General features: G+C 41.5%; 1 long non-coding RNA gene across 1 annotated transcript; it reads right to left on the reverse strand.

Moving 5' to 3' along the window:
* Positions 1-4489: 4489 nt before the first annotated feature.
* LOC144987190 (uncharacterized) lies at positions 4490-23308 on the reverse strand. Its single transcript, XR_013651064.1, has 3 exons — positions 21788-23308; positions 5986-6148; positions 4490-5896 (listed from the first exon to the last, which is right to left on the reverse strand). It is a non-coding gene; the product is annotated as an uncharacterized LOC144987190 (long non-coding RNA).
* Between the last annotated feature and the right edge of the window lie 1473 nt (positions 23309-24781).

Below are 24781 nucleotides of genomic sequence, written 5' to 3' on the forward strand. Positions count from 1 at the left end.
CGTTTTGCTTCTTCATTTTAGCTCATTACACAAAGTTTGGTGAGATGAAACTTTAATTCATGTATCTAAACAAGGATTAAATTTATTTTTAATTTAAATAATTGTTTGTAGTTCAAATCAACTTTTAGCTTGACCTCAAGAACAACATAACACTTTTATTTGAATTTTATATGGGTCGGGATAATGAAATGTTTTTCTTTTAGCTGTTAAAAATAATATCAGTGAATTCTTTTTCTTTATCCAGGATGTTTCAGTAGCAGTAAAAGATTTGTCGTTTTATTAAGAAAGCCCAATGGATAAGATGCAGAAGGTCTTCAATAAAAGAAAGAAAAAGCCAAAACTCTGTCTAGAATAACATTTTTGAAACATTTTTGGCTACATAAAGTGAGGGTGAAGCCGTTCTTAAACTTTACTTGAATCGGAACTGCAAACATCATAAAGAAGGTTATAGCTAATGTCAGAGTACTAAAAGATTACTGTAGAGTTTATTTGAAAACCCATGTTGAGTGGAGTTTACTTGTTTGGAACGCAGTATAATCTTCTAATGCAATGCAAAGTAAAACAGGTAAAATCTGGGGGCAAGATTACACCCCTGCCTCCTGAAACCCGCTCCTCCATAACTATAAAGGTCAAATACACCAAATAAGAAGAGGGATAAACACAAAATTTTGTTTCAATGCCTGACAAAAATAAATAATATTAACAAAAAAAAACAGAATATTTGTAAATTTAGTAAAATTTGTTTGTGGCATTTTAACACATTGTTCTGTTGTTGTAGCTTCAATAGATACTCAATTTCGTTCAAAGAAAAAAAAAGTTTAAAACAGAAAACTAAGAACAACTTCTTAAAATTTCTCTTAAGCATTTAGGGTTAAAGCAGCGTTTCTGGTTGCTGGTTGGGCCATGGTCTCTGCCTGCCGTTGTGGGTCAGATGGACCTGTAGTATTTAAATAACTTTGATGTAAATGTTTTAAATAGACATGTTACTCTTGTGGTTATCGTTGTCATTTCATAATCTGTACCCGGTACTAAGGAATTACACATAGGTACAAAATTACTGAGATCAAGTTCTCTGATTGGACTCCACTGTTCTTTAGATAGTCTGCCTCTTGATTCTTAGAATCTAATTCAAAAAGCCAAAAAGCCATGAACGCAAGACACCTCTTGACGGATGAGCAGCGCCACCTGGCTAAAGCGCGCCTTTGAGTCTGTAGTGTAGTAAATAGTGAGATGTTGAAGGTGAACTTGGAGGGCCTCTATGGCCGCATTTACACTGCACGGTTCAAGTGACCCAATTCCAATTTTTTCCTCTCATGTGACAAAGATCGGATATGACCGGTGAACGTGTAAGCAGGAAAAAAGCGCATGGGTTCCGATTTTCTGAGATCGGAATCAGGCCTCACTCATATGTGGAAATAAATCGGATACGAATCGGATACGTGCATTTGCGTGTGCCATGTAAGAAGACAAATCGGATGTTCCCCAGTAAATGTGAGTCGTACGTCAGTGACGTCAACTTAGGACACCACCAACTGAGATCACATGACCTATTAAGGTGCTTTAGTGCGCTGGTTTACAGATCTGCTGGTAAAAAGAAGTAAACGTGATTTAAGAACAGCATTAGAAAGAAATATGGGTTCAGTACGTCTGGTAGATTTTTGCTAAATGCAACTTTAACAGTGTTAAAACTTTTTCAACAGAGTGTTAGCTCCACTGTTGACATTTGTGAGTGCAAGTTACATCATTTCAGCAAATTCTAAAATCGACTTGATTGTTATGGAGTGATATTTCTGCCACCACGTTGCACACAAAACTTTCTAGGTTGAACATAAAACTTTCTAAGTTTTTTGCTCAAAAATTGCTTTTTTTGCTTTCAAAAACTTTTTTTTTGCTTTCAAAAACGTTTTTTGCTTTTGCAAAACACATTTTTTTTGCGTGCGTTGTGTCAAATCTCGCTTTTGTCCTATCTTTGATTTTGCTGACTATTTTGGAGTAAGCCCTGGCTGCAGCCTGCAGAATTGGTCAACATAGTGGAATACTGGAACGCAGAGGAATGTGAACACACCGTGGAATGTTAACCCCGCCCACGCTGAGCCCGTGCATTTGATTCACCTTTGTCACAGCAGTTGTAATTGCAGGAAAGGGGAAGAATCAGTGGAGCACATTTTGTGTCATTGTGAATTGTATAAGGAAGAAAGAGCTGTTGAATGCTGTTTTCCTGTTTCTCTTTATGCTTTTTGCCGTCTCACGGCTACAATTTTTGACCTATTTTAACCATTGAACTATTAAAACGTTCAACTCCTTCGTCTAATGTAATGCCTGATATGACTATTAGTCCTTCAAATTCTTCGACTTTTCAAAAGTGAAAACTTTAGTTCGTTTTTTCCACGTAAAAAAACGAAACTGTGGCATGAAATCGTTTCAACTCGGCTTCTCCCAATAAGACGATACACGAAGAGCCTCGTTTATAGAAATAAGGAATCTATTTAGTAATACCGGCGGCCTCCTTTCATCACCGGAGTGATAGCTCAGCGGATTAGTTAGTGGGTTTTATAATACAGAGGTTCTGAGTTCAAATCTGGCTTTAGACTTCTGTTGCATGATCTTTTTCATTTGCCTTTCCCTTGATAAAATTGAGTTCGACTAAGTCGATTATATTTCGTTACATGGAAGAATTTTCTTTGAGGTGGGGTTACTCATATTTATTGGATGGAAATCCTGCCCACAATTAAATTGAGTTCATCCAATGAGTTATTTTTTTGAGTCTGTGAGGCCAGACAGAATTTATTAACTCCCTAATACATGTACATGGAAACTTGTAAAAGGCATAAGAAGACAGCAATCACTGTATAAATTCTCTAATTCAATTAAATATTTTTTTTTATTTAGCGCAATAAAAAACAATAAAAAGGGGATCATGAATACAAAGAATGCATTAGGAAAATACTAAACTTTAACAAAACAGACTAAACTAAACTGATATTCCTGCCCTTAGACCCCCCCCCCCCCCTTCACTGTAAGGAAAAACTCCTTAAAAACCGGTAGGTGGCAATATTGCACATGGAAACTTGTAAAACCAAAGAAGAAGACAGGCTCTATGTGGGCGGGGTTAACATCCCACAGCGTGTACATATTCCTCAGCGTTCTATGTTGTGCAGTTCTGCAGGCTGCAGCCAGGGGTAGTTGCTATTTTGAGCGAGACTTAGCGTGATATGACTGCCCCTGGCATCGCCAACAAGCGTTGTGTGTCATCTCACTTTTTTCCTATCTTTGCTGAGTTAAGTTTCGGTTTGACGTGACCAAGCTGCCATCAAACAGCTGCTGATTGGGCCGTATTCTAACCAATCACATTGCCATATGAATCTAACATGTTTTTTTTTTATAACTTTATTGAACAAATGCAAGTATACAACATGAAGAACAATCAATGCAGTATACAACATACAATCAATATACAACAAAAATAATGTTAAACAGCCAGGGGAGTCGATTCATTAAATATTTGCAGAGAGTTACAAATTTCAGTAGTTCTGAGAGCCTTTTTGTTGGAGGAAAAGGATATTGATTTTATGTAAAAAGTTACATCTTTAATGAATTGTGGGAAGTATGGTATTTTATTAGTAAATTTACATTTATGTATGTAGAATTTTGCCAGAAGAATTAATTATTTAATTATTTAAAAAAAACTTTGGTTTTTTGGGGGTCCTGAAAAAACAAAGTAATACATTTTCCCATTTCCGGGAGAAATCTTTGAAGACATGAATAATGATGAATCTACCGAACTCCTTCCAAAATCTCCGTGTGGACAAACAGTGCCAAAAAAGATGAGTTACTGTTTCTGGGTGATCTCCACAGAAACTACAATCAGTATTAATATCTTTTTTAAATTTTATCATGTAATGTTTGGCAGGGTAAATTTTATGGAGAATTTTAAAGGATACTTCTTTTACCTTATTTATTATTAAATACTTATGAGGGATCGTCCAGACTGCTTTCCAGTTGATATCTGGAACAAATTGATTCCAATAATTTAAAATATACGGGGGAGAGGTATAAATCTTTTGAAATAATCTGCGTATTTTTATATTAGTAGTACAGTGATCCCTTGCTATATCACGGTTTACTTTTCACGGTTTCGCTACTTCACGAATTTGGATTGTGCATTGTGTTCTGCATTCTGATTGGCTAAAAAGTCACTCAGCGAGTAGCTCAAGAATGGGACCCTTTGATGAGCCGTTCATTACAGTTCTCCAAGATAATCGATGGGGGCATGTCGGTGTATAAGGATCTTTAGCAAAGAAGAAAAAAGAGCGACAACAATTGCCTATCAATATGTTCCTCTCCCAGACAAACACACCTGCAGCTGCACCGCGGGCTTCAGAAGGAAAAAACGCTGCAGAGGATGCAGCGGCTCAGTATGAAGAGCAGTGAAAAAGAAGACCGGAGTCACTATCTGTCCCACTGTACTTTTTTATTTTTTTCATAATCATTTTAAATTTTACTCCGTTTAATCCACTCGGGTCGCGGTGGGCGGGGCTAATCTCCGCAATTTAAAGCCTTCTGTTCTTATCGATGATTGAAATTATTATTTGACAGCACAGTCACTACAGAAGTTATTTGTTGAAAAAACGTTTCTAAAGTACTTTTATTTGTTAAAAAAACAATTGATTCAGCCTGTTAAATGGTTTGTTCTTTCTTTTCAATGTATAATAGTGAATTTCATTGTATAATAATTGTAAAAAAAATAAAGGTTTCCACTTCACGGGTTTTGCTTATCACGGGTTCTATTTGGAACGTAACCCCCGCAATAATCAAGGATTCACTGTACGCCCATAAGAGAAGCATATTTTTCCTACCGGTGACTCATCCGCGTTGGATATTGTATTTTGATTAGGTATCAAATTATCAGTGTTCTTAAATAACATTACTATTCCTGAGGGGATAGCCTTCTGCACCATTGAAAACTCTTGTAAAGTAATAGGTAAATTATAGGAATTTGTTATAGTTTAACAGCTGCCCCTTCTTATTAAATAGTTGAGCCACCAGTAGGATCCCATTCTGGATCCAGGTCTCTAAATAGAGCGATGTATTTTTGTATAAAATATCGCTGTTGTTCCAGATGATGTACTTGTGTGGAGAAAAATTATGTTTGTAAATAAGGTTCCATGCTAAGAGAAACTGCTTATGGAAGGATGAGAGTTTTGTGGGGAGTTTCTCAACATTATGGTGACAATTTAAAATAAATTTAAAGCCTCCAAAACGGGAGAAGATCTGAAATGGTATGATGTTCCAGATAGAGGTGGGGGTTCTTCAAAAAATGTTTGGCCCAATTAATTTTAAAAGTATTATTGAGAAAGTTAAAGTCTAGAAAGTTAAGTCCACCCGATTCATAGTCATTCATAAAGACAGATTTTCTTATGTAATGTGTTCGATTTTTCCAGATAAAGTTCAGAAGTGTGCGATCAATTTCTTTACAAATGTTGTTGTCAAGGCGTAAGCAAATGGCAACATAAGTTAGACGGAAGATTCCTTCTGCTTTGGTTAGCAGTACTCTACCTCTTAAGGATAAGTCTGTCATGACTGAGAACGAAAATAGACCAAGATGCTGAAACCCGAAAAGATCACGCTCGAAGTCTGTTGGCAATGACGGATTTTATTTGCCAAGGAGGAATGGATATCCGTGGAGCGGGAGTCCTGTGGCGAGGAGCAGACTGGCGGTGAGTAACCCTCTAGCGGGGTCTTGTTCAGGAGGTGGTCCCGGAGAACTGCTGGTGGAGCGGCAGTTGAGTGTGGCGTGTGGCACGGCGAGGCTGGAGGGCTTGGTGTGATGATGGCTTGGAACGAACGAGGTGGAAACTGGACCCAGGCGGCAGGAGATTGGTTGCAGAGATTTGTCCTAAAGACAGGATGATAGGTTGAGTTGAACGTTTCAGGAGTAATCAGAAGTTCGCTAGAACACGAGGAGCATGAGACCAGGTACTTCACCATAGTTGGCAACGATCAGGCGATGAATACTGGAAACTGGCCCTCTGATATACTGTGGGGTTGATGATGGAAGTGGCTGCAGCTGGGTCCAATCAGTGGAAGCTCCCGGGGAAACCATGACAAAGTCCCTTTGTAGCCATTGATTAAGCTTCTTTTTGGTTTTCTGTATGATTGGAGTAAAGTTAGATGAACATCTTTGTTTTTGATTTTTATTAATTAAAATACCCAAGTACTTAATTTCTTGTTTAACAGGGATCGTGCAGATAACATCAACTGAGCAGTCTTTAATAGCTAGTAATTCACATTTGTTTACGTTTAATGTTAAACCAGAAGTTTGAGAAAAAATATTAATTACGTCTAAGATTAGAGGAATCTGGCTTGAGTTTTTTTAAAAAGAGTGTAGTGTCATCAGCCAATTGGCTAATGATAAGCTCTTTGCCAGCTATGGTAATGCCCTGCACATTACTAGAACAAATGTGGTTTGTTAGGATTTGAGTGCAGAGAAGAAACAGATATGGTGAGATTGGGCAACCTTGGCGAATGCCTCGTTTTAGGTCAAATCTAGGGGTGGAGCCATGTCTCATTTTTATAGAGCTGTTACCATTCGAATATAAAGTTCTGACAGCATTACAGAAAAAATCTCCAAAGCCGAATAATTTTAATGAGTTGAAAATAAATTGGTGTTCGATTGTGTCGAATGCTTTATAAAAGTCTAGGAAAAGAATAAAGCTGTCATCAGGCACCAAATCAGAGTAATCAAGTAGATCTAGCACCAATCTGATATTATTAGAGATATGCCTATTTTTCATGAAACCTGACTGCGTTTCATCGATGATTAACTCTAAAACTTTTTTGATTCTATTAGCAAATATTAAAGCCATAATTTTATAATCACAATTAAGCAAGCAAATGGGTCTCCAGTTTTCAATTAAGAGTATGAGAGTTAGAGGGCTGTCGCACTGACTCCTGTCCTCCTCGTCAATAGTTCGGAGGTTTTGAATATTGTTAAAAAATAAGGAGGAAATGTCCTCATTGTATCTTGAGCTGTATAGATTAGAATAGAAATTAGCACAAAATTATGAAAGATGTATCGGATTTTTGGAAATAGTGCCATAGATACTGAAGCGGTTAATAAAGTTGTTTGTTGATCTATTTTTTTCCAGTCTAAAGAAGTAGGCAGAGTTTTGCTCTCCCTCCTCCAGCCATTTTTTCCTGGATCTAACAAAGGCACCTTCAGCTTTGTGTTGATATATTTGGTCTAATTTGTTTTGAAGGTCAATTAAAGTTAATTTATCCTCCTCCTCAACCTCTTCTGGTCTTTTTTGATAATAAGACATAATTTTTCTTACCACTTCTTCCTCTTCAGCTTTTCTTAATTTGGCATTTTGACTTCCATATTTTCTTAAGAATTTACAAGTTTCAAATTTAAAAAGTTCCCAATTGGTGCAAAAAGATTTTTCTTTATTGGCCTTATTCCAATAAAAATTAATCAATTTTGTAATTTCAATTTTGACTGCTTCATGCCTCAGTAAAGAATTATTTAGCTTGCAGTAATTGAATTTCCGAGTAGTACTGTCAGGAGTAATAATTTGAATATTAATATAAATAGCTCTATGATCCGTCAGAGGGGTTGGCAAAATATTCACAGTGATGTTATCTTTATTTATACAGCTTGAAACAAGCCAGAAATCAATGCGAGATTGTTTGGAACTGGTTTTATTACTCCAGGTGAAGTGTTTGTCATTGGGAAATTTCTCTCTCCAAACATCCACAATATCGAACTTATTCATAAATCTTTTGAGATTGGTGCTATATGAAGTTTCCCGTCTTGGAGGCCATCTATCAAGTGTATTATTGATAGCAATATTAAAGTCCCCCCCAACAAAAAGTATGGAGTCTGGGTATCTGGATAACCATAAGCTTATTTTTTCTTCTAAGGAGTCCAGTAGTTTGTCGTTGTCACTTTTATTGTTGTAACCATATATATTAACAATGATAAAATTGTAAATATCATTTTTAACTGCCATACAGATGTAGTGGCCAAGAGTGTCACATTCAGAGTCTAATATGTAACCAGAAAAGTTGTTCTTAAGTGTGGTGACACCAGAAGAACGTTCAGAACCATGAGATAACCAAATATCGTTGCCCCATTGTGATTTCCAAAAATTTGCATCAGTAGATGTGGAATGACTCTCTTGCAAAAAACAGAAATTTGTTTTAAATTGTTTAAGAAATAAAAATAGAGCTTTGCGCTTGCATGTTTGCCTTAGTCCCCTGGCATTGAGAGAAACGAGTGAAAAAGACACGTTTAATGAACTGATCTAACAAAGAAAGAATAGATTTACAGAAGAGAAGGGGACCGAGCACTGCAGGATTCAAACAAAAATAATGTAATAATCCTGACTAACTAAATAAAGATAGAATAACATCCAACCCGTTTTGGTTTAGAAAATAAAATTAAAAAAATGTGCAGCCAAAATAAGAAGAGGGCTATAAGTTTTTTTTTTTCTCTTCTTCTTCTAAGAAATTAAGGTTTAAAATAAGGTTATAGCCCTAATCAGAAAATGATGTATGGACAGTAAACATCAACCAAATTTGTAATTAAGAAATAGTGTTAATAGTCTCACCAAAGCAGTCAGCTTTTAAATGTAGGATGAGCGTTTCTATGAAGGAGGGAGCACTTCTGTTCCATTGATGAAGCCACAGGCTCCAACAAAGTATGCCGACTTCCCCTCCTTGCGTGCTTTGTCTATTAATGGCCACAATTTGGCACAACGACTTCTGTCTTCCTGGGATAAATCTTCAGCGAATTTCAAGTGATTCTCTCACAGGTAAGAGGATGTTTTGGCTGCTTTCCAGACAGCATCCCTGGAGACACGTGAGGTGAACTGTATGATGATGCCTCTCGGATTGGCGTTGCCTTGCTTCCTGGGTCCCAGTCGATGCACGGTGTCGATGACGTCAGGTAGCTTCTGTTTCTGTTCAGGTAAAACCGATTGGCAAATTTCTATCACCTTTCTTCGTGTGTCTTCTTTCTCAGTTTGCATGGCACCGTGTAGTTTGAGGTTCCATCTTCTGGAGTATCTTTCCAGATCAGACAGTCTCAGCTGGTGGTTATCCAGTTGGTCTTCGCCTCTTTTTACTTTTCTTTCAAGGTCATTCACTTCTTTCTTTACATCTTTCATTTCAGCATGCATAAAGTCAATCGATTTTTTGAGACCTTCAATCTTCAGAGCATTTTCTTTCACCATACTTGAATTCTCTTTCACCATGATTTCCAGACTGTCCGATCTTCTTTTTATCAATGCTGAGAGATGGGATATGAGCTCGTTTGAAGTGGGTGGATCGTTGCTGCCGGAGTCGTACATCACTTTTTTTGACGCTGGAGATTTGAGAGGTGTAGCAGGGAGGGATGGAAAGTCATCCATATCTTCAACATTTGGAGCAACCAAATGGAGGAGGTTAAACCTAGAAGTGGGAGATCTCAGGAGAGAGATGCTGTAGTATCGCGAGACTCAACGAGACCGGTGTGGCAACTCAGCTTGACGGTGCGTAAGTAGCAGAACAAACATTTCATTATTATATCATTTTACCGCCATATCAATTAAGCTGGTAAACTAACATCTGTAAAAGTTGAATAAGCCTTTTGACAGCCTGGAGGACCTGGAGAATTATATAGACGGCTGCTACAATACCGTCGTTATGGGGAAGACCAACACCACCACTCCTTCCTCCAAACGCGTCCGAACAGAAAGTTCTCCCGGAGCTGCCTCCTCTCCAGGCAGTGGAATCAGTGACGCTTTAGATTCCATTGATAAAAAGCTCTCCAGCCTTGACGGCCGCTTGAATCTGTTGGAGATCCTCCACAGAGAGTTCCAAGGCCTGCGAGAGTCTCTGGAGTTCAGCCAGCAGCAGGTGCGGGAGCTCTCAGCGGAGAATCAGGCCCTCAGAGAAAGTGTCAAGACCTTGAGCAGCGACACCGCTCGCCTTTCTGAGGAGAACCGTTCGATCAAGGAAACCCTCCTGGATCTTCAGTCGAGGAGCATGAGGGACAATCTGGTGATCGCGGGGGTTCCAGAGGAGGCAGGAGAAGACCCGGAGGCGACGGTGAAACGCTTCATGGAAGCCCACCTGAAACTCCCCAAGGAGGAGGTGCAGAAGATCGCGTTCCAGAGGGTGCACCGGCTCGGAGGAAGAAGGTCCGACAACCAGCGTCCGCGACCGATTGTAGCCAAGTTTGACAACTACAAGCAAAAGGAGATGGTGAAGGGTCGCGGCCGGGAACTGAGGGGGACACATTTTAGTGTCAATGACCAGTTTCCGGTTGAGATCCTGCGGCGCCGAAAGATCCTTTTTCCTCTGAGGAAAAAACACCTTGCCAACGGGTCTAGAGCCGTGGTTTCTGTGGATAAACTCTTTGTAGATGGAAGGCTCTTCCGAGACCCGGAGATCACCCCCTGGCTTTGCTGAAGATCTGACATCCGAAAAAACAGCGGCTAAACGTGTTGAATGAATGAAACCGGCTCATCAATCATCCACACCTCCATCTCGCTGAAGCAGTTTAATTTTTCTCCCCTCTCATGTTTCTGTTGTTTTTCTTGTTATGTTTGTTTCTTTCTGTTTTTCTTTACCTCTTTCTTCTTTTTAGTTTCCCCTCTCTCCCCCCCCTCCTCATATGTAAATTATCCAAAGGCAACACGTCCCCCGGTAAGTTGGTTTCTATTTATGCACGGAACGGGCACGCGCGCGCAGACAAGCGCGCACACAGGCAAGCACACGCGAACCAGCACACACTCGTGGACATCCCGCAAACACCTCACATAAGCCCACATAGGACACATGCAACATGCAGCTCACACAGTCAGGAAACGCGCACGCACACAAACGCACAGTGTTTCTTCATCGATCAGTGGGCACGCGCACATGGACCGGCACACACTCTATTTAGCCTTACATTCTCTTGGTCAGAGCAGTTATGAACAGTCTTAACATTGTTAGCTGGAATGTGCGTGGGCTTGACTCTGGGCCAAAGAGATTGAAAGTGTTATCTCACCTGGATGATCTTAAAGCAGATATAGCTCTACTGCAGGAGACCCATTTATGTACACAATCTCAGGACCTCCTGTGCAGCTCAAAATTTCCAGTCATATATTCCTCTAGTTATAACTCCAAGCAAAGAGGAGTTGCTGTTTTGATTAATAAAAATGTTACATTTACTCATAAGGATACAGTTACTGACCCAGAAGGTAGATTTGTAATTATTAATATATCCATTCAGAATAAGGACTATTGCATAGCCAGCATCTATGGTCCGAATGTTGACGACTCTTCCTTCTTTCACAGATTCTTCACCTCACTCTCAGTTCACTCTGACTCCACAATCATTATAGGAGGAGACGTCAATCTGGTTCTGGACCCTGAACTTGACAGACTCAGCACAGCAGCAACCCAGCGCACATGGAGGTCTGCAAGTATTCTAAAGCAGTACATGAATGATCTGGGTCTCTGCGACACGTGGCGCTCATGTCATCCAAGCACTAAAGGGTTCACCTTTTTTTCTCCAGTTCACCGCTCACACTCCCGTTTAGACTATTTATTAATCAGTAACTCTCTTTTAAAAGAAATTAAAAGTTCCAACATTCATCCGATTATTATCAGTGATCATGCACCAGTCTCTGTAAATATTTCTAGGGAAATATCGACACCCTCAGGTACAACCTGGAGGTTTAATACGTCTCTGTTAAAAGACCAGGAATTTCTTGAATTCTTTAAAAAAGAATGGGCAACCTTCCTAGAATTCAACAATACACCAGACATCTCACCGTGCATTCTGTGGGAAACAGCAAAGGCAGTCATGAGAGGGAAAATCATTTCTTATTCAACGCACAAAAAACGCAAAGAGAAAGCAGATTTATTAGAATTAGAAAATAAAATCAAAACCCTGGAGACTGCTTATGCTGCCTCTGCACAGGAACACATTCTGGGAGATCTGAAAAATTGAAAGCTGCAGTTAAATGACATCATTAATAAACAAACACAATTTCAAATACAAAGGCTACGACTTGAAAGATTTGAAAACTCTAATAAATCTGGCAAATTTCTGGCTAATCAGCTTAAAATTAATAGAGAAAAATCATCAATCACCTCTATTACGGACCAAACAGGAAATATCACTCATGACCCGGTCAAAATTAATAACCCATTTGAAAACTTTTATAAAAACTTGTACACACCACAGATCAATCCGTCAGAGCAAAGTATTGACTCATTTCTTAATAATGTAAACCTACCCAGGTTAAATGAGGATCAAATAACAAACTTAGACTCTCCGTTCTCGTTGTCTGAACTTCATGAAGCTCTGTTACTTATGCCTAATGGTAAAGCACCAGGGCCTGACGGCTTTCCTGCTGAGTTTTATAAAGAATTCTGGGAACAGCTGGCACCAACGTTTTATGAAACGGTCACATCTATCAATGAAAGCCAATCAATGCCACCTAACATGAACTCAGCCAACATAATTCTTCTTCTAAAACCAGACAAAGATCCCAATAGTCCTTCAAGCTATCGCCCTATTTCTCTAATCAATGCAGACGTAAAAATTATCTGCAAAGCACTAGCACAGAGAATAGAAAAAATCACTCCTCACATAATTGACTTCGACCAAACTGGATTTATCAAAGGCAGACACTCGGATGACAATCTCCGAAAAGACTTGTTAATATAATAGACTTTGCCACCATTAACAACCAGGAAATGACCATACTATCACTGGATGCTGAAAAAGCTTTTGACAGAGTAAACTGGAAGTTCCTTATTGCCACCCTCCATAAGTTTGGTTTTGGAGAAGCATTCATCAAATGGATCAAAATATTATATCACAACCCCAATGCATCAGTTAGAACTAATAAACAGACTTCCAACAGGTTTTTTCTTGGAAGAGGAACCAGGCAGGGTTGCCCACTCTCTCCTTCTCTTTTTGCTATATTTATTGAGCCTCTAGCTGCAGCAATAAGACAGAATGAGAGCATTAAAGGAATTAAAACCAAACACAGCCATCATAAAATTAGTCTCTATGCAGATGACATATTACTGTTTTTAAGTAATATACATTCTGTAAATGAAACGGCAACAATCATTAATGAATTCTCCTCTATATCAGACTATTCCATTAATTGGAATAAGTCTGTTTTATTACCACTGAACAATAATGCGGAGCAAAGACTCACAATACCAGTTAAATCAGGAAATATCAAATATCTAGGTATCAATTTTTCCCCCAAACTATCAGAACTGGTGCAGCTAAACTACACCCCATTACTGAAAAACATACAGGACGATCTAACACGCTGGACCAACCTGCCTCTGTCCCTTATGGGCAAGGTAGCCACGGTAAAAATGAAAATCTTACCCAAAGTTAATTATCTCTTTTCAATGATTCCCACACAACCGCCACTAAAATGGTTCAAAACATTAGACTCATCCATATCAAGCTTTTTATGGAACAATAAACCTGCAAGAATTAGTCTAAAAACTTTAAAATCTGCAAAAAGCTGTGAAGGATTAGAATTACCTAATTTCCACAAATACTTTCTTGCAAATAGATTACAATACATCTTAAAATGGTTAAAAAATAATCCAGAAACCAACTCATGGTTAGACTTGGAACAGGCGTTATGTGGAAAGATCAACCTGTCAGATCTTCCATTTATTAGCCAAACAGTTAAAAAACAGGATTGTTTCAAAAGTATTAATATAAACGCCACTTTAACAGCCTGGTGGGAATTTCTCAAAATATCAAAATCATCAATTCAACCGTGCAAAATGACACCCATCTGGAACAACCCAGACATCCTCATAAACAAAAAATTATCCACTTCCCAGCTTGGCAAGCAGGGGGCATAAAACATCTAGAGCATATAATTATTGATAGAAGATTCATAACTCCCCAGGAACTTCAAGACAAACATGGAATAAATAACTTCTTGGAATATCAGCAACTTAAATCAAGTATTACTAAAAAATTTAAATACAGAGACAACGATTTAAAGCTACCAGATGTAGTTACCACTCTGATCAATTTCTCAATGAATAAAACTCTCTCCAAAATATACAAACTTTTATGTAATTTAGATAATAACATTTCACTTCCGACAACAAAATGGGATGCGGATTTGAGCATCAGCACAGATGAAAGCTTTTGGTCAGAACTTTGTCTAAACACCTTTAAACTGACAAAAAGTCCAAATCTGCAGCTAATCCATTTTAAAACCCTTCACAGAATTTACTACACTGGACAGAGGATGTTCAAGATAGGTCTCAGCAACTCAGACATTTGTCAGCACTGTGACAGTAATCTACCCGACAATTACATGCATGCACTGTGGTTCTGCACGCCTGTCCAGGCTCTCTGGCAGCAGGTATGTGCCGATTTATCAGTCTGGCTTAAGGTTTCAATCACAGCTTCACCGTCACTTTGTGTGCTTGGTGACATGAGTGCCATCGATGTAGAAGGAGGATTAGGCTCTATCATTTTCATAACTCTTTGCATTGCTAAAAAAACTATTTTAATAAATTGGAAAAGCAAGAAAAATATAAATATAAGTCAACACAGAAATCTGCTGCTTGATCAGATCAGCTTGGAAAAAATGTCAGCCCAAGGTTCAAGTAACTTTGAAAGAATTCGGTCTCTCTGGTCTCCCGTAGCTGACTCCATGACTTAGGGGATGGGGGGGCCTGGTCGTCGCTGCTCCTTGCCCTTCTGCCGTGGGCCGGGGTGGGGGCCGGGGCCTCCGGTGCCTGGCGGGGGGTGGTGGGGGCTCCGTTGGTCGGGGGGTCGGGTCCGGCGCCGGGGTGGGGCGGGCTGGGGCGCTGCGTGGTCCTCTGGGCTTGGGTGGGGGGGTGGGGTGGTGTTCTGGCTTGGCTTGGGGGGGTGGTCCCTTTGCCTGTGCTGGGGGGGGTCGGCGGGGGGCGCTGCTCGGGGGGGGGGGGGGGCCCAGCGGCGCTGGATGGGCTTCCCATCTACGCCTGGGGCTGTGATCAGCCCTTCCCTGGCTCTGGGGCGGGACAGGACAACCCTCTTGGGGCCCCCGGGCGCTCTGGGTGTCATCCGCTTCGGCTGCGGGGTCTGGGGTGGGGTGGGGTGGGGAGTCTTGTCGGCCCTGTCCTGTGGGGGGGCATTCTGGGGGAGGGGGGGGGGGCACTATTGGTACGGGGCAGGGGGGGTTGATGGGTCGGGGTCTCCGCTGAGGCCATCGGCGGTTTCCCCGGCCGGTTGGCTGCCTCGGCCCCGTCGAGGCCTGACCAGAGCTCTTCTAGGGCCGGCGTTTGGGGGTGGGGGCCTGGGCTTGCTCCGGGGGGGGCCGGCGCTTTCTGGCTCCTCTCCCTCTGTGTGGGGTGGGTGGTGCTGGGCCTGGGGTGTCGGCGCCTCCGGGGGTGGGGCCCCTGGGCTGGGTGGGCCTGGCCCCCTTGCTGCGGGGGGGGGGGGGGGCGGGGGACAGCTGTTTGACCACCGGGGGACAGTCTACCAGCTGTCCCCAACTTACCCCCTTCCTCATATAACCTCATAATAGGGTGAGGGGGTGGGGGACTTAGCCTGCGATGAGCCTTGGGGGGGGGTTTACTAGGCAGTGGCCCCCCCTCCTATGGTTGCCGTATGGAGTGGGCCCCCCCTCTTTCGGTTTTATTTGCACCTTAGACATGTAGGGCCCTTGGTAGGGGGGGTGCTTGGACATCACTGCCAGCAAGCAGCAGATGTCCTCCTAGCACCCTACCCGCCAATTTTAACCGCACCTTAGACATTTAGGGCCCCTTGGTGGGGGGGGGGGGGTGAGGGGACATCACTGTGAGTAATCAGGAGATGTCCCCTTAGTGCCCTACCCGCCAATTTTAACTGCACCCCCCTTAGTACACACACCCCTACCCCCTCAATATATACATCCCAACATAAACACACACACATGCACACACACACCCTCTTAAACACACATACACGCACACACATTTTGCAAGGAAGGTGGGACCTAGGACCATCTGTCCCCTGCCTCTTCCCTGGTGGGGGGTACGGGCCCCTTTGCAACGGCGGCCGTGTCCCCGGGGTGCCGGCTTCCTGGGCCCGGCGGTGCTCTCTCCGCGCGGTGGGGGGGTTTACATTACATCTGAGCCGGGGGTGTTGGTGTCCCTGGGGGGTGGGTTCTGGTCCTTGCTCCTGAGCGCTGGGCCCCGCCAAATTTCCAACTGTGGCCGAGCCTGGTCGGGCCATATTTACAACACCCCTTGTGGGCCCTCTTTTTTCCCCGGGGTTCCCCCCTCCTGGGCGGGGGCGGCGGGCCCCTGCCTTGCTCCTCCCTGGACCAACCGTGGGCCGGGCGGATGGCTGCCTGAAGTGCGGAGCGGGTCTCCCTTGGGGGGTCCTGGCTCGTACCTGGGGTTGGGGCGGGGGGATGCCCAGAACTCCTGGGTGGTGGTGGGGTGCTCGTCTGGGGCTGTGGGCGTCCCTCTCCGGTGGGGCCCTGCGTTGGGTTCTCCCGGCGCGGCGGGGGGGCTGTTCTCCTGGTTGGGCTGGGGCGGCCCTCTCTTTCCCTCCGTGCCTCCCTGCTCTCTGGCTCTGGGGGCCTTGCGGCGGTCCTGCTGGCCCTGGCCTGGGTGGCGGGCTTGGTCGCCCGGGCGGCGGTTGTTCCCTGCCGGTTTCCGTGTGGCGTGGGGGGGATTCCGGCTGCCGCTGCTGCTGCGGTGGGGGTCTTGGGGTGGGGATGGCTGGGCTCTCTCCCTCCTTCTTTACACATTCCACCATCCATTTTAGAAGAACATGAGCACTCACCTGAGCACGGGTGTTGGCTCACCTTTGCACGGGCGGTTTGCGTGACTGAAATGTTTCACACTAGTTGGTTTTAAGGCATAAGTATGCGTGTGAGCACTATCTGTTTTGTGTACATGTCGACAGATGGACATTTTTGCAGCTAGCAGGTGTGTTTGACACTTGGGCGTGTGTGTGGACAGGCTCCGCCCTTTTTGTACTGCATTTGAGCCTTACCATGGTGATTAACAACCAGTAAACTTGTTGCTTTATGCTGCTTCATGGTCTTATCCCCCTTCCACTCCTACTATCACCCTCCTTCCCCCCCTCTCTCTAACGTCCCTCTCTCTTCTTCCCCTCTTTCCTTTTCCGTCCGGTCCAACACCAAAGATCTTCAAACATGTTTGAAATTAATAAAGTTTGGCCTCAATTACAAAAGGGGTTTATTCAGACATACCTTTGGTTTGTCTGAAGATTAATAACCCCTCTTGTTAAAGTAAAATATGTCCAACACAAGAGGCCCTCAGCTCTCATCTGTTTGCCCAGCTGTTGGACAGGACAAGGTAAAAAAAAAAAAAAAACAACATTTGGAGCAACCGTTGACTGGGATGCAGCGTAGTTGTGGCAGTTGTCCACAAGTATGTTGCCTGACGTAGCGATAGCTTCAACAGCCTCTCCAGATGCTAGCTTGGATTTTGATATATCTAATCCTCTCTTTGCACCTTTTGAAGTCGGTATTCTGCTTCTTATCTCTTAGAGGTCAATATATTCTTGTTTATAAAGAGATTTGTTGGTGTTTTAAAGAATGAAGTCAGGGTTTTACCGTATTTCAAGAACTTTTTGTGCAGAACTCGGTAAAGAGCATCTACTCACTCCGCCATCTTGGTCGCCCCCCCATGAATCTAACATGGTGTCTGCTGCCGAGGCTCAGAGGCTGAACCAGCTCTTTTTACCCTCATTTTTGTATTTTTGGATGAAGACGTTTTCATTTTTTTTTAAATATAATTTAACAATAATTCATACTTTTTTTAACATTCCTTCATTTTTATTAAGTCAGATATTGTGAATTTATGGCTGAGGATCTCCTGAAACTGTCATGTTTATCTGCTGACATTAAATAAACAGGCCTGTGTGTGATCTGTGAATCCTGCAGAGCAAATTATTAGTGAAGAGTGTGATTTTCTTTAAGGTCTGTTTGTTAAAACAAAACAATAAAAGATTCAAAGCACATATTATTTAATGCTGCACACGTTTTTGGGATCAGATGAACAGCAATAATAAGCAGAAGAATGATGGCTCACCACAGTAAACTCAATGTATATAACACAGAAGAGGCATTTTTTGACTTTTATTATCATTTATGTTTTAGAACTTGTAAGCTTGTCCAAAGTTAAAAAATATTAGTCATAAAAGAATGCTATTTTCTCTTAATATTTCAACAATTTTTGACTAAAATAAAATAGTTCAGATACAAATCTTAAAAAGTTTTGCTTCCCTGCTGGACGGAGTCGGAGTTTGGACATGTTTTTTTCTGCTGCTGACATTTTAAACACGTTCATCACTACACTGACATGAATAAATACTAAACTATGTTTGATTTTAGCTGCTTTGCTGCTCCTTCTGGGTTTTACTCTGAGAGAAACTGGTCAGAATGGTTGCAAACGGCAGAACCCTGTACGAACAGAACCGATACAAAGTCCATGTCTGCCTCGGAGTACCATCAATATGAGACAGAGACACTTGATTGGTTAGAATACGGCCCAATCAGCAGCTGTTTGATGGCAGCTTGGTCACGTCAAACCGAAACTTAACTCAGCAAAGATAGGACAAGGTGAGATGACACACAACGCTTGCGGATTTATTTTTGCCGATGCCAGTGGCAGTCATAACACGCTAAGTCGCGCTCAAAGTTGTCAGCAAAATCAAAGATAGAACAAAAGCGAGATTTGACACAACGCACGCAAAAAAATTTGTTTTGCAAAAGCAAAAAACGTTTTTGAAAGCAAAAAAAAGTTTTTGAAAGCAAAAAAAGCTATTTTTGAGCAAAAAACTTAGAAAGTTTTATGTTCAACTTAGAAAGTTTTGTGTGCAACGTGGAGGCAGAAATATCACTCCATAGATTGTGCTGATTTGCAACAATTCACAGTGTGGAAGTATTCACCTAACCAACACGAATCGCTTTTTTCCACATAAGAATCAGCTGATTAACAGTTTATCTATTCTAATTTCCCTAAAATTATTAAATTCTAAATAAAATAAAAAAAAGAAGTTGACATGCAGCCTGTTAGAAATGAGTAATTTAGACAACCAGAGTATAGTCTGTGTTGGCATCCTATGGACATCTTACGGGTATCATTTGCGTGCGGTTAGTAAGATGCAGGGTTCTGACTAGGGGTGTCACGATTCTCCAAATCCTCGATTCGATTTCATTTTCGATTCTAAGGTCACTGTTCGATTTGATTCTCGATTTTTACATTCATTCTTTTTAAAGCACAGATTATCATTTTTTAAACTAGACTTTAATGCAATAGAATATCTGACCTTTGTTAGCAGTGTACCACACTACATTGTCAAATTTAAAACTTTTATTAACAACATATTACAATAACATGTCTTTAGTCAATTAAAATATAATATAATAAATAAACTGACAAAAAAAAAAAATAGACTGACATCTAGTTTCTCTTTTGTAAGTGCAGTCTTCTTCACAAAGATGACATTCAAGTTCACAACAAAACAAACTAAAACAATAAAAAAGACATGTCCATAGTCTCTGAACAATTACCGTAAATTCCGGGTTATAAAGCGCACGCGATTACAAGCCGCACCCACATGTTTTCACATGCTTAACTATTTTTGTACATACACAAGTCGCATCAGAATACAAGCCGCTGTCTCGACAAAGCACGTCCTATAACTCCCAGGGTGAGCGTGGCTCATTACCACACTGTGGGCGGGTACTGTCTTGACTCAAGCTCATGTATCCAAGTGCACCCACATATGAAACAGCATGGACCTCTATTCTGTTCACAAGTTCCTCAGTTATGTTTTTTTTTTTTTTTTTACTTATTGACAATCTAGTTATCATACATAAAATTACTAACAGTAACCATATAATCAACATTACATCCCTCAGTTATGATGAGGAAATTTACATCCGCGATCCCCCATTTCCCATGAGTCTTAGGGGCTGAAAGCGGGGCCAACGACCGGCTCGCCACACTGTTGTACGTGTTTAAGAATGAGCGAGGAGCAGCAGTGCATGGAGGGGTGAAAAGGAACAGCTCTCCTTCCACTTGTGTCACGGCAGCATTATGGTACTAACGGGGCTGGTTAAAAAAACACCATTAAAATAAAGCAGCGGCGACTGAAAAGCGCGCGCCTCAGCGCGATACGCGCGCCTCAGCGCGGCGCGTTCGTCAGAAGTTTCCTTTCACAACAAACACTTGTTGCTCCGCGGACGCCTCTGCGCTCCGCGCTCGCCAAGCGGGCTCCTTTTCTCCCCTTCCTATCTGAAAAGCTCACACGGCGGCTGTGAGCTTTTCAATGCAAAATTCCGCACATGATTTGTGTTTCCAGTCGTGTCCCGACAAAATAAAGGCTGATGTTATTCACACATATTTACGTGCAGCCAGCCGAGTCACTATGACTCAGAGGTAAATACACTTCTGAGCATGCGCTGTTCTCTCCGTCACGCAGCTGACCGGCATTTCCATTTACTGATGGGGGATTTTTTTCACGCTGCTTTTAACGATTGCTTTTAACTTGAAAGCTTCATCATATTGTAGCGGCAATCACGTGCACGTTGGGTCTAATGGCACCAAAGGATTCTGGGATGCTGCCGGGCATGCATGTTTCTTTTTGTTGAACCATGACTGAAGTGTCTAAGACCTGAAGTGAGGTCCATGCTGTTTGGCTGTCTAGAGGTGTGATACAAAACAAATGACAGGTGTTTGGTGTTAGATGGAGAATTCAAACCATTCGCCCAGCCCGAAAGTACGTACATGGCGGCCGCCAATTAAATCCATAAAATAGCCGCGTCACTGAATAAACCGCAGGGCTGTAAGTGCAGGAAAAAAGTATCGGCTTATAGTCTGGAAAATACAGTAAGTGCCTCAAACTATATCTGAACAGATGAACATAAACCACACTGTTGTATTTTGTAATGTATTTTTTAAATATTTTTTCAAGGTCTGCTCATACCTTCAATAACTTTCTCTTTTACATTATTGTACATGGAGGGAATCACCATAGCTGTGGGATGTGTTCTACTTGGGATTTCGTAGCGAGGCTCTAGAATGCAAATTAAATTCCTAAAACCGGAGTTTTCCACCACCGAATAAGGTCACATGTTGGAGTCTATGAATACTCCAACCGCACGCGGAATCGCATTTGCACGAGTTGAGTTGCTGGGAAGTTTAATTCCAAACGAAGACGGAAGAGTAGTTTGTGTAGTTGTTGGCTGCATGTTAGTCGTGCTGCCCGCGAGAGAATACGGCACACGCACATACATAGCGCAGCTTGCAAACCGTTGTTCTTTTTGTCAACAACGCGAACGTTGTCAACATAACTCACTGGAAATCCAAAATACTTCCACACCAGCGACTTCAGTGAAAGAGGAGGGGATTGGAGTTCTGGGGATGGGTCTCCTGCATCTGCCATGCTATCTTTTGGGTGACTGTTAGAGGAGGTTGACTCGCAGCACTTCTTTTTTTTAAAGCTTTATTAACAATTAGACTCGCAGCACTTCGACACGTGTTTTTTCCGCTTGGCAGACCAGACGCTACATGGGGGCGTGGCAGCATTGACGATTCCATTTTTTCATTCGAAGTTCGAGACTGTGACTTAATTTTGGTCGATTTTGATTTAAAGTCGAAATCGTGACACCCCTAGTTCTGACCTGTGTGATGACTAGGGTGCAGAATAAGGGCACCATATGACAACATGCTCCACACATCATAGTTGCACGCAGCATACATTAGCCTTACAAGGACTTCACAGTGCACTTACCACAGCGATTGAAGTTCTATTTTCACGACGTCCCTTGAGGTGGCCGTACAACCTCAAGCTTATTATGAGACACATCTGTGCTCCCTTTAAGATCTGGTCTCTCCTGTCTACGACCCTCCACAGGCCCAAAACATGCAGCATCTATTTAGGGGCAGAATTCACCTTCTCTAAGCTCTGACTTGCTAATGCTTGGGGTCTCTTTTGTACCTGGAAATAGCACACCCAGATGTCAGGGACAATTAGAGTAATATTTAAAGTATACTGTCATATTTTGCATTATTCCTGAGAATTAAAAACGTTTTTATATTTAAAAAAAGCATTTAATTATTGGCTGTGTTCAATAATAATATCAGCAATAGTAATGTGAACAGATATTAGTAATGAATAGTAATGTGGAGCAGAAACAACTGGCTGAACTTACTTTTTACAGCTGATGATGATGATGTTGGACATTCAGATGTTTGCAGATGTTTTCACAGAGAACAAGGACGGATAAAACATCCATAAAGAAATATTTAAATACATATAGGAAGTGACTATTAACACGTAATTAGGGTGGGGTTCCGGTTACAGTTCCATCCGTTTTTCTGCTTGGTCGCATGTAAATACATGCCGAAAACGTCGACCATAAATATGACATAGTTTTCAACATGAGGAAACAATTATGTTGTTTTAGGAAACAGTATTAAATGTTTAACCCTTCAGACCAACGGCTAGTGCTTGCTTCAGAAGATAAATAAAAAAACCTAACTTAGCACATACTTATACCTAGCAAAATATGATTCATCCAGATGTTACACAGTGTTTTTGTCACTTGGATAAATTACACAGATTGTTTGTGTAAACTGTGACCTATATTTACAGAATTTTTGGAAAATTTTTACTGTAATAATCTGCATTATTCATATAAATTAGAATTTAAAAGCATTCAATTATTTGCTGTCCTTACTAATAATATTAACAATATTAATATTAACATATTTACCAGAAGAAACTAGGTGAACTTACTTTTTACAGCATGATGTTGGACGTCCCGGCCTTTGCAAATATTTTCACAGAGAATATAGACTGAGTATATAGACTGCTTCACAAAACAGAAAAATGCATTAAAATCACAATACATCATAGATAGTAGTACATATTGTCAATATTCAGTATAACATTGTGATTGTCACCAACATAAGCAGTAGTCAGTATTTCATATTTTAACCTTTAAAATCCACTGCTAGTCCTGCTTCAGAAGAAAAATAGTTAGTTTAGCCAACCCTAAGGTAAACCTAGCATAATTTAAATTAAAACATGATAATATAACATCATACCTTTTTATTGAAACGTAGGTCAGCTTTCATCTTTCTCTTTTTACAATCCGTGCTTGAGGGCTCAGCATGATTTCCAAAGTGGTTAAATTATAGTTTGTTTGTTTGTTTATAGCCAAAACTCCTGCCGCCCTCTGAAACGCGTCGAACCGTTAGCTTGTTCCCGCGCCTTTTTCTTCATAGTTATGATGCGGGGGGGGGGGGGGGGTCTGTAAAGGTATGCACAAACGTACACAGATGTTCTTTTTAAGTTTTGCAGCTTTATCAGAGAGACGCTGGGAGGAACATTAAAGAATCGGGAAAAAAATTCTTCTTACCATCTTCAGTAAAACAAAAAAGTCACTTGGCTGACCTAAGTCGCTAAACAACGTCACCAACTCATTAGCATATTCTTTGAACAGTCTTTAGAGAAAATAACAGTAAATCATTTTAAAAAAAGCATTCTTGCCATATGTAGCATAGTATTTCTTTTTCTAGCTTGTCCTCATCGTTTACAGGTAAAGAGGGCTATCCTACTTCTGTTTGTGTGTTAAATTCAGTCATTTATTCAGGCGGAATGTGAAGAGAACAGGAACAGTCTCTCAAAATCCCGTCACCGAAGGACCCCGAACGGATGTTCCAGGCCAAACGGTTATTGTACCTACACCGCAATATCAAACTGGGCGGGATTAGCTGCAGTATCGCGCATGGGTGATTCATTTACACCTTTATCATGGCGGGGCGCGGATCTCTCTCCGCTCTGCTGCAGCTGCTGAAGGAAAACACCGTTGAAAGTGCTTGGGAGTGGGCGGGGCCTCACGGCACAGCAGTACCTGCTCCTGCTCGGTGAGAACAGAAATGGCTCAACGATTTGTGCTTTTAAATTTGTCTCTGTGGCATTGACTGTAGAAAATTAAATAAAGAAGTTGCCTTGTGGGCCTGGAATGTAAAAGTTTCTCTCACGCACAGTGAACGGAATGACACAACAAACGTCTTGAACCATTAATATGCGCCTCATAGTGGTGAAAGAGAGGTAGTACATCACAGTACATCATGATACACGAATCACATTTCCAGAATTCCAGAATATTTCCAAGTGCAGAATATAAAAAATATTTTACGTTTTTTCCCCCTGCTATCTTACTAAAATAAGATAAATATAATAACTTGCTGAGATCATCATAACTGCAAACCACATTTTTCAAACTGGCAAACTTAGAGGCTGTTTTTAGGTCTCATGAATTACCAAGACGTTTAATATCCACATTTTGGATGTTTTTATCACGTTCTTGTAGCATTTTTCTGATGGAGGACATATATTAAAATTTGCATTTTTTTCCATTTAACCTGCCACAAGCTCCCTGCTCCACTCCATTCTGATGCATCCACATGAGATGACTACATCCATGTACATCCAAGCTGGCATCTGGTTCAAAACTCTACAGCTGGATAGCATCAATATTGCTCGCCATTTTTGTCGTAGAGAGGAGCGGCTACACCTCAAGGGGAGGGCAGAGGTATGTCTTGCACTCTCCTTGAGGGTCTATCGTTCTTGAAACAATAGCTTTGTGTGGATGTCCTCAGTTTACCTTTCCATCGTGCCTTTTTTAGATAACTTTGTGATGAGATTGAGAGATGTCAGTGAAGACTGTTGGAAACATAGAAGGCAGGTCATCTGGAGATTAAAAATAAAACAAGA

This window comes from Oryzias latipes, chromosome 18, assembly GCF_053564925.1.
Source record: "Oryzias latipes strain Hd-rR chromosome 18, Olatipes_Hd-rR_3.1".
In the NCBI taxonomy this organism is placed as follows: Eukaryota; Metazoa; Chordata; class Actinopteri; order Beloniformes; family Adrianichthyidae; genus Oryzias; species Oryzias latipes.